Source organism: Triticum urartu, chromosome 1 (assembly GCF_003073215.2).
Source record: "Triticum urartu cultivar G1812 chromosome 1, Tu2.1, whole genome shotgun sequence".
NCBI lineage: Eukaryota > Viridiplantae > Streptophyta > Magnoliopsida > Poales > Poaceae > Triticum > Triticum urartu.
The window spans coordinates 555,663,621-555,678,933 of record NC_053022.1 but is presented as its reverse complement, the minus strand read 5'-3'; the positions used below and the strand labels follow the sequence as shown (position 1 = coordinate 555,678,933).

General features: G+C 42.6%; 1 pseudogene; it reads left to right on the top strand.

Moving 5' to 3' along the window:
• The window catches only part of LOC125533134, a 12,885-nt pseudogene extending 8,359 nt beyond the window's left edge, over nt 1–4,526 (top strand).
• The last annotated feature ends 10,787 nt before the right edge of the window (nt 4,527–15,313 follow it).

Genomic DNA, 15,313 nt, shown 5'->3' with positions numbered 1-15,313 from the left:
CGGTAAAATCCCGATTTCACCCGGAACACTTCCGATATCCAAACATAGGCTTCCAATATATCAATCTTTACGTCTCGACCATTTCGAGACTCCTCGTCATGTCCGTGATCACATCCGGGACTCCGAACAACCTTCGGTACATCAAAATGCATAAACTCATAATATAACTGTCATCGTAACCTTAAGCATGCGGACCCTACGGGTTCGAGAACAATGTAGACATGACCGAGACACGTCTCCGGTCAATAACCAATAGCGGGACCTGGATGCCCATATTGGCTCCTACATATTCTACGAAGATCTTTATCGGTCAGGCCGCATAACAACATACGTTGTTCCCTTTGTCATCGGTATGTTACTTTCCCGTGATTCGATCGTCGGTATCCAATACCTAGTTCAATCTCGTTACCGGCAAGTCTCTTTACTCGTTCCGTAATACATCATCCCGCAACTAACTCATTTAGTTGCAATGCTTGCAAGGCTTAAGTGATGTGCATTACCGAGAGGGCCCAGAGATACCTCTCCGACAATCGGAGTGACAAAACCTAATCTTGAAATACGCCAACCCAACATGTACCTTTGGAGACACCTGTAGTACTCCTTTATAATCACCCAGTTACGTTGTGACGTTTGGTAGTACCCAAAGTGTTCCTCCGGTAAACGGGAGTTGCATAATCTCATAGTTATAGGAACATGTATAAGTCATGAAGAAAGCAATAGCAACATACTAAACGATCGGGTGCTAAGCTAATGGAATGGGTCATGTCAATCAGATCATTCAACTAATGATGTGACCTCATTAATCAAATAACAACTCTTTGTTCATGGTTAGGAAACATATCCATCTTTGATTAACGAGCTAGTCAAGTAGAGGCATACTAGTGACACTCTGTTTGTCTATGTATTCACACATGTATTATGTTTCCGGTTAATACAATTCTAGCATGAATACTAAACATTTATCATGATATAAGGAAATAAATAATAACTTTATTATTGCCTCTAGGGCATATTTCCTTCACTTACTACATAGAATCTACGCCCACATGGCCTCAGTCTCAACTGATAATTTATACAGCCACTTACTGAGAAGACGTCTGTTTTTGACTTCAAGATTCTCAATACCAAGGCCCCCTGGTCCTTTGGTCGACAGATTATATCCCATTTGGCCAGTCTGTATTTTCTCTTTAGTTCATCACTTTGTCAGAAGAATCGGGATCGATAGAAGTCCAACCTTTTCCTAACACCAACTGGGACTTTGAAAAAAGATAAGAGAAACATCGGCATACTCGTGAGCAAAGGAGCTAATCTGTGTTGTTCCAACTCTGGTGATCAACCTTATCCAATGGCACCTCTAAATGATGTTGATTCTCGAATATTGTTTTCTATCCGGATGATCCTTGTCCTACTGATCTGGAAGAAGTTGCTACTAGGATCTTAAAAATATGTGGTGGTCTGCCATTGGCTATAATTACATTTGCAAGTTTGCTTGTCGGTAAGGCACATGACAAGGATGAATGGGAGAGACTCCAAGATTCCATTGGTATTGGTTCTTTGCTTGAAAAAGATGGGAACTTAAAAGTGATGAAAGATATATTATTACTTAGTTACTGGAATCTCCCACACCACTTGAAGACTTGTTTACTGTACTTGTGTATATATCCAGAGGACTATAATATCAGCTGTGAAGAATTGAAGTGGAAATGGATGGCTGAAGGATTCCTTAAAAGACAATGTGGACATTTGGATCAAGCAGCACAAAACTGTTTTAACGAACTTGTAAATTCAAATTTGATCCAACCAATTGAGTGTGATGGCAGTGTGCAATATTGTCCGGTCCATGATATGGTGCTTGACCTTATCATATCTTTATCAAATGAAGAGAAATTTGCCACTATTTTGAATGGAATTATCTACAAATCTGCTCCAAACAACATTCGTTGTCTGTCCATGCAATCTTGTGGCGGAAAGTGCAATGGGACAGTTCGTGCAATTACAGAAACCAAGTCACATGTTCGCTCACTGACTATGTTTCAAAGAGGCGAGCAGAAAATAAATATTATGGGCTTCCATGCTTTGCGGGTGCTGGATCTTGAGGGATATGAATGGTTGGAAAACAAGCATTTAAAAAATATAGGAAGTTCACCTCAGCTGAGATTTTTGCGTATTCATAGTAATAAAATTACTGAGATTCCTAGGGAAATTGGAAAGCTACAACACATAGAGACTCTCGATTTGAATGGTTGTATGTTAGGTTTAACACTGCCATCTACTATGGTGCATTTGCATAAATTGGTGCGCCTATTTGTCAACCCCAATGACTGGTTGCCTGCAGATGCGTTCAGGGGTATGCAAGCCTTGGAGGTCTTGCAGGGGGTAAACATCTAGGGAACTGGCAACCCAATGAGATTTGCAGAAGAGCTTGGGCATCTAACAAAATTGAGAAGACTGTCTATAGTTCCCACGATGGTGTGCAAGGAATATGCAATAAGAGGAAGAATAATAGAACTTTTGGTGTTATCTATACATGAGTTGGGCAAATGCAACCTTAGAGATCTTAATACTAACACAGAGATTGGCTGGCATCTATTTTGAGACCCATATTGCACCTATCCATACCTCCAAGTTCTTAGAATTGAGACAATAGTTGAAGAAGTTCGAAGGGAGTGGGCTCCCTAAAAAATCTGACGAATCTATACTTGAAAGTAGCTGAATTTGATAAGGAGGGTCTCCATATCCTCATGAGCATGCCTTCTCTGGCCTATCTTCAGCTAAAGGTTACAAGCGTAGTCAAAGGAAAGTTGATGATCGGTACTAACGGATTCAACCTCCTAATGGAGTTCCGCTTTGCGTACCTTTTTTTGAATGAAAGGGGTTTCCCCCTGCCCCATTTTATTGAAGCAGCAAAGAAAACCAGATTCGGAATATAAGCTTAACAGCTGGATCCCCACACAGCCCACACCAGGCAACCACCAGGCAGATTGGAAACATAACTAACTGGAAGGTCTAAACAGCCTCACAAACCAGCAAACAATTTATCCTACATGAAGTTCTTTTATTACAAAACCCAAAGGCGAGGGCCAAAAGTGAAAGCTAATTGTCTACTGACGACGACCGGAGATCAGGTCCAGGTGATCCACAGGAGCTCCCCCCGGTGTTTGTCGAGCAACAGAATACATCTTCGCAGCAGCTCCGCTTGGGTGTCGTCGCAGAGTACCCCCCAGCACAAAAGCACATTTTTCAACTTCACAAGGACGCAATTCAAGCCTCTCCACGAGCGGCCCTGAAAACAGAAATCATTCCTTAGCCTCCAAATGCTCCACAAGGATGCAGCCGTGACCAGATTGAGCACAGGTTTGCATTTGTAAGAACGCCACACAACACATATGTCTTCAGAACAAGTAAAAGGTTGCACATTAAAAAACTCAGAGACCAGTCGCCAGATACATTTGGCCACAACACAATAAAAAAATAGATGTTGAGTGGACTCATTTTCTCTACAAAACAGGCAGGAGAGGTCTTCCACCTGTCTACGTTTGTTCAAATTATCTCTGGTCAGAACTTTATTGTACACACAAAGACACATGAAAACATGAATGTTTTGAGGACACAAAACTTTCCAAAGAGATTTTCCAATCGGAGAAACAATTCCCCTGAAGTTTATAGCTTCATAGAAAGATTTAACTGAGTACAGCCCCTTAGGTTCAAGAGACCAGATGGGCAAATCTAGGGAGGTAGACAGGGGGAAATCCCTAATGTGGTCTTGTAATTGATTCCACCTAAGCATCCCCCTCAGATCGACACATTGCCTAAATGTAAGTTTCAGAGTAGTCCCATCCCACACTTGAGCCACTGAACAATCAAGCTGGTTACAAATTTCAAACATGTCCCAAAACATAGTTCTTAGGGAACAATCTCCAGCCCACGTATCATGCCAAAAACTTATTTTACTAGAAGAACACCCGTGCATTGCAACGGGGCCATATTAAATTTAAGAGTTCAATATTAATATTCTTATACATATCAAGTGACATTGGTGACCTTTTCTCACCATCAAATCCCCACACACACACTCTCTTCCTCCCTCTTCCTCACTCTCTCTCCCCCTCCCCCCATCTCTCTCTAACACACACACACATATCCATCTTATTGGGTACGGGACCATAATCCTTCTATTTCACACACACAGACACTCTAGTGCATAACAATATGGATTATGTGTATTATATTTGCCACCACAACTAAGGGAATTAATTTCATGTAAATCGGCCAGCCACAACTCCAAGAATACAAGGAGGAGGTGGCCCGGGTCGGCATTGGCGCCATCCGGCGTGGGCCACGGGCCCGCTTCCAAGTGCGTCTGCGCGCTGGCCACCCACGCGGGGTCCTTCAAGTGCCGCTTCCACCGCACCAACTCCCAGGGCCACAGCACGGCCAGGGCCAGGGAAGCGCCCTTCTTCACCCCCTTCACCAGCCGCGGCCAACGCGATGCCGTGGCACCTGGCCTCGACGTCCTCGCGACCTAGTGACGCAGCCCAAGCATCGGCCTCGAGGATCAAGAACGCTCGACAACGGAGAGGGAAGGGAAAGATCATATACATGTCATAAGAAAGGGAGTTTATTTACTGCTCCCTCGATGTATTGTTTCCTTTGTTTGAAGATTGATTACCATCCGTGAGTTAAGATAAGGTTAATGTGATTAAGCGATTTTTCTGAAAATCAAATATTTGTTTTCTAATTAATGTGATTGAGTGATTTAAGGTAAGGTTAATTAATTTAGATTTGATCTTTAGAGATTGTTCGTGATTGATTCTACATTACTAAATAAATTGCGTCAGTATGGAAAGTTCTGATCTATTCAGATTTCTTTCGTTGTGTGAGAGGGTGACGCGAAAATAAACCGATGAAGTGGGTGGAGGGGACGAAAAAAAATCTACGAAAAAACCCAGCGAAGGTGGGAGGAGTACCAAAAAAACCATGGCAGGTGGGACGAAAATAAACCGTACGAGGCTACCAAGTGCGTCTGCGCGCCGGTGATACGTCTCCGTCGTATCTATAATTTTTGATTGTTCCATGCCAATATTCTACAACTTTCATATATACTTTTGGCAACTTTTTATACTATTTTCGGGACTAACATATTGATCCAGTGCCCAGTGCCAGTTCCTATTTGTTGCATGTTTTTTTGTTTCGCAGAATATCCATATCAAATGGAGTCCAAACGGGATAAAAACTGACGGAGATTTTTTTTGGGAATATATATGATTTTTGGGAAGAAAACTCCACGCGAGACAGTGCACGAGGGGCCACGAGGCAGGGGCGCGCCCCTGACCCTCGTGGCCACCCCGTAAGGCGGTTGGTGCCCTTCTTTCGCCGCAAGAAAGCTAATATCCAGATAGAGACCGTGTTAAAATTCCAGCCCAATCGGAGTTACGGATCTCCAGAAACGATGAAAGGATAGAATCGGGGAACGCAGAAACAAAGAGAGACAGAGAGACAGATCTAATCTCGGAGGGGCTCTCGCCCCTCCCATGCCATGGAGGCCAAGGACCAGAGGGGAAACCCTTCTCCCATCTAGGGAGGAGGTCAAGGAAGAAGAAGATGAAGGGGCCCCCTCTCCCCTTCTCTTCCGGTGGCGCCGGAACGCTGCCGTGGCCATCATCATCATCACCGCGATCTACACCAACACCTCCGCCATCTTCACCAACATATCCATCACCTTCCCCCTCTATCTACAGCAGTTCACTCTCTCGCAACCCGTTGTACCCTCTACTTGAACATGGTGCTTTATGCTTCATATTATTATCCAATGATGTGTTGCCATCCTATGATGTCCGAGTAGATTTTCGTTGTCCTATCGGTGGTTGATGAATTGCTATGATTGATTTAATTTGCTTGTGGTTATGTTGCTGTCCTTTGGTGCCCATCATATGAGAGCGCGCGTGGATCACACCATAGGGTTAGTTGTATGTTGATAGGACTATGTATTGGAGGGCAAGAGTGACAGAAGCTTCAACCTAGCATAGAAATTGATGCATATGGGATTGAAGGGGGACCAATATATCTTAATGCTATGGTTGGGTTTTACCTTAATGAACATTAGTAGTTGCGAATGCTTGCTAATAGTTCCAATCACAAGTGCATAGAATTCCAAGTCAGGGATGACATGCTAGCAGTGGCCTCTCCCACATAATACTTGCTATCGGTCTAGTAAAGTAGTCAATTGCTTAGGGACAATTTCGCAACTCCTACCACCACTTTTCCACACTCGCTATATTTACTTTATTGTGTCTTTACTTAAACAGCCCCTACTTTTTATTTATGTAATCTTTATTATCTTGCAAACCTATCCAACAACACCTACAAAGTACTTCTAGTTTCATACTTGTTCTAGGTAAAGCGAACATCAAGCGTGCATAGAGTTGTATCGGTGGTCGATAGAACTTGAGGGAATATTTGTTCTGCCTTTAGCTCCTCGTTCGGTTCGACACTCTTACTTATCGAAAACTGTTGCGATCCTCTATACTTGTGGGTTATCAAGACCTTTTTCTGGCGCCGTTGCCGGGGAGCAATAGCATGGGGTGAATATTCTCATGTGTGCTTGTTTGCTTTATCACTAAGTAATTTTTATTTGCTATTCTTAGTTGTTTTCTATCTTTAGTTATGGATAGGAAACACAAAATACCAAAAAAATAGTTGTACCTACTAAACCAATGGTTGAAGAACCACTCAAAATCTATCACACTGCTGAAGCTTATTACTTGGATCATCTTCGGTCCCTATCTGTTCATGTTGAAACCCCACCTAGCTTAGTTGAGGGCAAATCTTTAGATGAGCATGCTTGTTATGTGCGACACCGAATATCTGAAAAAGGGAAAATTTTACTGGGTCAAATTCATCGTTTGCAATGCTATGCTTGGAATTTATGCGAAATATATGATATTACTTGTTGTTCTGAAAACCCTAAGAAACACCTTCCCTATCAATGTGAGTTTAGTGATAATGAAATCGTATCTTTGTATGCTAAAGGTGTTTATAGTTACTATGATGTTCAACAAATTGAAGAATTTGTTGCTTTTAAGGGTGCTTGTTAAATTGCTTCTTTGATTGAAACGTATGATGCTACTCTTTACAAATCTGAAAATTTTGACATACTTAAATATTTCTATGATAATTATGCTTCTAATGCCTATGTTGAACCATACATTGAGGACTACCCCACTGTCCAAGAAGAGACTAATATTTTGCAGGAGTCTATGGAAGAAGAAATTGATGAAACTGTGAGCTCATTGGATGAAAAAGATGAGGAGGAGAGCGAAGAACAAAAGGAGGAAGAGCGGATTAGCTACCCATGCCCACCTTCTAATAAGACTAACTCTTCAACTCATACATTGTTTAATTTCCCTTCGTGCTTACCGAAGGATGATTGCTATGATGATTGTTATGATCCCGTTGATTCTCTTGAAATGTCCCTTTTTGATGATGCTTGCTATGCTTGTGGCCAAGATGCCAATATGAATTATGCTTATGGAGATGAACTTGCTATAGTTCCTTATGTTAAACATGAAAGTGTTTCTATTGCACCCACACATGATAGTCCTATTATCTTTTTGAATTCTCCCGACTACACTATATCGGAGAAGTTTGCCCTTATTAAGGATTATATTGATGGGTTGCCTTTTACCGTTGCACATGATGATTTTGATGAATATAATATGCATGTGCTTGCTGCTCCTACTTGCAATTATTATGAGAGAGGAACTATATCTCCACCTCTCTATGTTTCCAATATGATAAAATTGCAAGAAACTGCTTATGCTATGCATTGGCCTTTACTTTGTGTGCATGAATTGTTCTTTTATGACATGCCGATGCATAGGAAGAGATTTATACTTCGTTGTTGCATGATATATGTTACTTTGTGCTCACTACTAAATTACAAATCATTGTTAATTAAAATTGGCTCTGATATACCTTAGGATCCGGGTGGATCCATTACTTGAGCACTATATGCCTAGCTTAATGGCTTTAAAGAAAGCGCTGCCAGGGAGACAACTCGGAAGTTTTAGAGAGTCATTTATTTCTATTGAGTGCTTTCATATAGTTTAAAAACAACAAAAATAAAGAAGGGAATCCAAAACTTTTTCAAAAAGGAAAGTGAAAGTGAGAAAGACAAGCATTGTTGAAGTGGGAGAGCTCCTTGAACTTTGTTCATGCTCACGACAACTTTGTGAATCTTGATTACAGAAACTTTTCAACAAAAATAATTATCCCCTTGTACAATTCCATTGTATTATAAAAATAATTTGCCAAGGTTTGCCTTTAGGATGTTTACATTTGTTTGATGGTTTGTACGGTGCAGGATAGAAACTTTGGCTGCAGTGCGCGATTTTAAATTTTTAGCTGGAACATCAAATGGTTCTGATTCGTTTTGCACTGTATTTATATACAAATTGTTTATTTTTACTAATTTTTGTAGAATTTTTCAAGTATCATAGGTATGGTTAATGTTCAGATTATTACAGACTGTTCTGTTTTAGACAGATTCTGTTTTTGATGCATAGTTTGCTTGTTTTGATGAAACTATCAATTTATATCAGTGGATTAAGCCATGGAAAAGTTATATTACAGTAGGCACAATGCAAAAACAAAATATGAATTGGTTTGCAACAGTACTTAGAGTAGTGATTTGCTTTATTATACTAACGGATCTTACCGAGTTTTCTGTTGAAGTTTTGTGTGGATGAAGTGTTCGATGATCGAGAAGGTCTCGATGTGAGAAGAAGGAAGAGAGGCAAGAGCTCAAGCTTGGGGATGCCCGAGGCACCCCAAGTAAATATTCAAGGAGACTCAAGTGTCTAAGCTTGGGGATGCCCCGGAAGGCATCCCCTCTTTCTTCAACAAATATCGGTATGTTTTCGGATTCGTTTCGTTCATGTGATATGTGCAATCTTGGAGCATCTTTTGCATTTAGTTTTCATTTTTATTTTATGCACCATGCTGGTATGAGGTAGTCCTTGGTTGATTTATAGAATGCTCTTTGCACTTCACTTATATCTTTTGAGTATGGCTTTATAGAATACTTCATGTGCTTCACTTATATCATTTGAAGTTTGGATTGCCTGTTTCTCTTTACATAGAAAACCGCCATTTGTAGAATGCTCTTTTGCTTCACTTATATTTGTTAGAGCGTGGGCATATATTTTGTAGAAAGAATTAAAACTCTCTTGCTTCACTTATATCCATTTAGAGAGATGACAGGAACTGGTCATTCACATGGTTAGTCATAAAATCCTACATAAAACTTGTAGATCACTGAATATGATATGTTTGATTCCTTGCAATAGTTTTGCGATATAAAGATGGTGATATTAGAGTCATGCTAGTGGGTAGTTGTGGATTATTAGAAATACTTGTGTTGAGGTTTGTGATTCCTGTAGCATGCACGTATGGTGAACCGTTATGTAACGAAGTCGGAGCATGAGGTATTTATTGATTGTCTTCCTTATGAGTGGCGGTCGGGGATGAGCGATGGTCTTTTCCTACCAATATATCCCCCTAGGGGCATGCGTAGTAGTACTTTGCTTCGAGGGCTAATAAACTTTTGCAATAAGTATATGAGTTCTTTATGACTAATGTTGAGTCCATGGATTATACGCACTGTCACCCTTCCACCATTGCTAGCCTCTCTAGTACCGCGCAACTTTTGCCGGTACCATAAATCCACCATATACCTTCCTCAAAACAGCCACCATACCTACCTATCATGGAATTTCCATAGCCATTCCGAGATATATCGCCATGAAACTTCCATCATCATCATATACATGACTTGAGCATTCATTGTCATATTGCTTTGCATGATCGTAAGATAGCTAGCATGATATTTTCATGGCTTGTCCGTTTTTTGATGTCATTGCTACGCTAGATCATTGGACATCCCGGTACACCGCCGGAGGCATTCATATAGAGTCATATCTTTGTTCTAGTATCGAGTTGTAATATCGAGTTGTAAGTAAATAAAAGTGTGATGATCATCATTATTAGAGCATTGCCCCATGAAAAAAAGAGAGGCCAAAGAAGCCTAAATGAAAAAAGGGGGCCAAAGAAGCCCACACAAAAAAGGGGGCAATGTTACTATCCTTTTACCACACTTGTGCTTCAAAGTAGCACCATGTTCTTCATATAGAGAGTCTCTTGAGTTATCACTTTCATATACTAGTGGGAATTTTCATTATAGAACTTGGCTTGTATATTCCAATGATGGGCTTCCTCAAATGCCTGAGGTCTTCATGAGCAAGAAAGTTGGATGCACACCCACTTAGTTTCAGTTTGAGCTTTCATACACTTATAGCTCTTAGTGCATCCGTTGCATGTCAATCCCTACTCACTCACATTGATATCTATTGATGGGCATCTCCATAGCCTGTTGATACGCCTAGTTGATGTGAGACTATCTTCTCCTTTTTGTCTTCTCCACAACCACCATTCTATTCCACCTATAGTGCTATATCCATGGCTCACGCTCATGTATTGTGTGAGGGTTGAAAATGCTGAAGCGCGTTAAAAAGTATGAACCAATTGCTCGGCTTATCATCAGGGTTGTGCATGATGTGAATATTTTGTGTGGTGAAGATGGAGCATAGCCAGACTATATGATTTTGTATGGATAACTTTCTTTGGCCTTGTTATTTTGAAAAGACATGATTGCTTTATTAGTGGGCTTGAAGTATTATTGTTTTTATGTCAAATGATAGACTATTGCTTTGAATCACTCGTGTCTTAATATTCATGCCATGATTAGACATGGGATCAAGATTATGCTAGGTAGCATTCCACATCAAAAATTATCTTTTTTATCATTTACCTACTCGAGGACGAGCAGGAATTAAGCTTGGGGATGCTGATACGTCTCCGTCGTATCTATAATTTTTGATTGTTCCATGCCAATATTCTACAACTTTCATATACTTTTGGCAACTTTTTATACTATTTTTGGGACTAACATATTGATCCAGTGCCAAGTGCCAGTTCCTGTTTGTTGCATGTTTTTTGTTTCGCAGAATATCCATATCAAACGGAGTCCAAATGGGATAAAAAACTGACAGAGATTTTTTTGGAATATATATGATTTTTTGGAAGAAAAATCCATGCGAGACGGTGCCCGAGGGGGCCACGAGGCAGGGGCGCGCGCCCCAGGGGGCCAGGCGCGCCCCTGACCCTTGTGGCCACCCTGTAAGGCGGTTGGTGTCTTTCTTTCGCCAAAATAAAGCTAATATCTAGATAGAGACCGTGTTAAAATTTCAGCCCAATCGGAGTTACGGATCTCCGGGAATATAAGAAACGGTGAAAGGATAGAATCTGGGAACGCAGAAATAGAGAGAGATAGAGAGACAGATCCAATTTCGGAGGGGCTCTCGCCCCTCCCATGCCATGGAGGCCAAGGACCAGAGGGGAAACCCTTCTCCCATCTAAGGAGGAGGTCAAGGAAGAAGAAGACAAAGGTGTAACGCCCTCGATGCGGCTATATCTCCTATGTGTCGAAGCACGACTTAGAGGCATAACCGCATTGAAAGCAATGTCGCAAGTAAGGTAATCTTCACAACAACCCATGTAAATAGATAAAAGGGGAAAGGAAACATAGTTGGCTTACACTCGCCACGTCACACAAATACATGAATAACATTACAATAATCCAATACACTCATGGTCCGAGTACGGTACCAAAATAAAGATCAACCCCCACATGCGACAAAGTCCCCGATCGTCCCAACTGGGCACCACTACTGATCATCTGGGAAAGACACATAGTAACGACGAGAGTCTTCATCGAACTCCCACTTGAGCTCAAGCGCATCGTCTGGAGCGGTATCATCGGTCCCTGCATCTGGTTTGGAAGTAAACTGTGAGTCATGCGGACTCAGCAATCTCGCACCCTCGTGATCAAGGCTATTTAAGCTTATAGGTAAGGCAATGTATGATGTGGAGCTGCAGCAAGCGACTAGCATATATGGTGGCTAACCTATTCGCAAAAGAGAGCGAGAAGAGAAGGCAAAAGCACGATCGAACAACTATGATCAAGAAGTGATCCTAGAACAACCTACGTCAAACATTACTCCAACACCGTGTTCACTTCCCGGACTCCGCCGAGAAGAGACCATCACGGTTACACACACGGTTGATTCATTTTAATTAATTTAAGTTTCATGTTATCTACAACTGGACATTAACAAATTTCCATCTGCCCATAACCGCGGGCACGGCTTTCAAAAGTTCAAATCCCTGCAGGGGAGTCCCAACTTAGCCCATCACAAGCTCTCATGGTCAACGAAGGATATTCCTTCTCCCGAGACATTCCGATCAGACTCGGCATCTCGGTTACAAGACATCCTCGACAATGGTAAAAACAAGTCCAGCAACACCGCCCGAATGTGCCGACAAATCCCGATAGGAGCTGCACATATCTCGTTCTCAGGGCACACTCAGATGAGCCAGACGTCGGGTAGGCTAGCCCAGAGTTGCCCCTGGTAGCCCCGGACATCGCTCAGTTGGACCAACACTTAGAGAAGCACTGGCCCCGGGGGGGGGGGGGGTAAAATAAGATGACCCTTGAGTCCGCGAAACCCAAGGGAAAAAGGCTAGGTGGCGAATGGTAAAACCAAGGTTGGGCATTGCTGGAGGAGTTTTATTCAAGGAGAACTGTCAAGGGGTTCCCATTATAACCCAACCACGTAAGGAACGCAAAAACCCGGCAACATAACACCGATATGACGGAAACTAGGGCGGCAAGAGTGGAACAAAACACTAGGAAAAAGGCCGATCCTTCCACCCTTTACCAAGTATATAGGTGCATTAAGATAACAAGATAATATAGTGATATCCCAATAATAAACAAATGTTCCAACGAGGAACGATCTCCAATCTTCACCTGCAACTAGCAATGCTATAAGAGGGGCTGAGCAAAGCGGTAACATAGCCAAACAACGGTTTGCTAGGACATGGTGGGTTAGAGGTTTGACATGGCAATTTGGGAGGCATGATAAGCAACTGGTAGGTATCATAGCATAGGCATAGCAAAAGAGCGAGCATCTAGCAAGCAAAGATAGAAGTGATTTTGAGGGTATGATCATCTTGCCTGCAAAGTTGTCAGAGTTGACTTGATCCTCATAAGCGAACTCAACGGGCTCCTCGTTCACGAACTCGCCTCCCGGCTCTACCCAAACAAGAACAACAAGCAAACGGAACACAATCAACCACGTGCAATGCTCAAACAACATGATGTAAACATGGTATGATATGCGGGATGCGGTATGTGATGCATATGTAAGATTTGACAAAGAATGATTGAACCTAGCCTCAACTTGGAAATCCAAGAGTGTCACTGGAAAGGTGACGTGATTTCGGTTGAAATCGATATAAAGATAACTGGAATCGGATGCACGGTTTGGAAATGGCAAGCAAAACAAATATGGCACCGGTCTGCGATAATCAGCAAGTAACCAACTAAATGCATCAAGATAAATATGCTACAGCACTCAAACATGACAACAAAATACATGACAGGGATCCAATCATGAAGCTTGACAATAGATGAATACTGAGCTACGGCTAATTCATTCATTAACAGGTTCAAACAAGCATGGCAAAAGTGCAAATGATAACAGGTTTCAGACTTAGTGAAATTAACACAAGTCTGAAATTTAACATCAGGAAGCACACTTTAGAGCATGAAAACTATATGTTACAGGAACTTAACATGGCAAAGAAAGGCATGGCATGAAGCTACTCAAAGCACTTAACAAAAGTCCGTTAGTGAACTTGAGCCAAAAGGGATCAGAAAATACAATTGCAAGCATGTGAACATGGCAAAAATATAAACAGATTTAGACTTGGTGAAAAACTGGAGCATGCAAAACAGTTAACGAGTAGGCATGTTTACGAGCTCGGTGCACTCACTATAGAGTATGGCATGACAAACTAAGCATACACCCATCAAGAATACATATCATAGAAACTAGAAATGGCAATAACAACAACATAGCATGCACGGATCAATAGCAACATCCTCGGCAAAATCGCTAAACATGTCAACAATCTGCCAGGATTCACGATATAGCAAAAGTAGAGCTCGATTGACTCAAGCTAGGATTCTCCATAATTGCAAACAAAGATATGGATGGATAGAGCACCATAATGTTAACACAACTTCCTTACTGATCATCCTCAAAAGAGGCACGGATCACTAGGAAACAACATGAACATATGGCATAACAACAAAAACAGAACAAGGACTTAGTGAAATTCTAAGTCCCTGAAATCAGCATTACCGATTACGCTACTTTGCAAGCTTGTGCTAATCACCGCAAATATCACAAAAATACATGGCAAGCACCTCTGTAAAGATGGCATGGCATTTAACAAAACACATGTAGAGCTCAGGATCATAGCATGCACACATTAAGCATGGCAAAAATGACAAAAATCTATTTGATGAAACAGATCTGACAAATTCCTCACATAGCCCTCTTCCAACAGCATTTTGGGCATCAAGACGAGCTCAAATGAAAATGATGCAATGAGATGAAATGATGTACTCGTCGATACGAACATTTTGATATGCTACACGCACAAATTGGAGCTACGGATGCAGAGTTACGACATGATGAAAATTGCCAAAAAATTAGGGTTAGAGGGGAAGAAGTCAACCGAGACCTAGATTTGGCCGGCGCGGTTACTGTAGTAGGGCACGAAAAACGAGGACCGCCGGGGACCTGTTTGCCGGAAACAGAGGGAGTTCGCCGAAGGGGGTCGTCGGAGGGCGGGGGAGCTCGTCGCCGTCCGGCGAGCTGCGGGCGGCGGCAGCGTTGAGGCGGCGGGGCGGCGACCGGCGCCGGACGGGGCCGGAGGTGGCCGGTGGTGGTGGCGCGCTGGCGGTCGCCGCCGGCGTCGGGAGGCGGAGAAGGCGGCGGCTCGGCTCCCCAGGCGCGCGCGGGGTGAGAGGAGGCCGGCCCGGTGGTGCGCAGAGGAGGGCCGTGGCTGGGCCTTGCGGGCCGGCACGGTCGGCGGTGATGGGAGGAGGCGGTGACAGGTGGCGTACGGAGATTGGCGGCGGTGGTATGTCCGTTAGGCGGCAGACATGTCCGGCGGCGGCGAGAGCAAACTTTTTAGGGTTAGGGTAGAATGATCCGCAAATTTTTTGGGGAAGGCCTTTATATAGGGGTAGAGGAGGCTAGGAAGCTCCAAATGGAGTGCGGTTTTCGGCCACGCGATCGTGATCGAACGCTCTAGATGATGGAGAGGGTTTAGGTGGGTT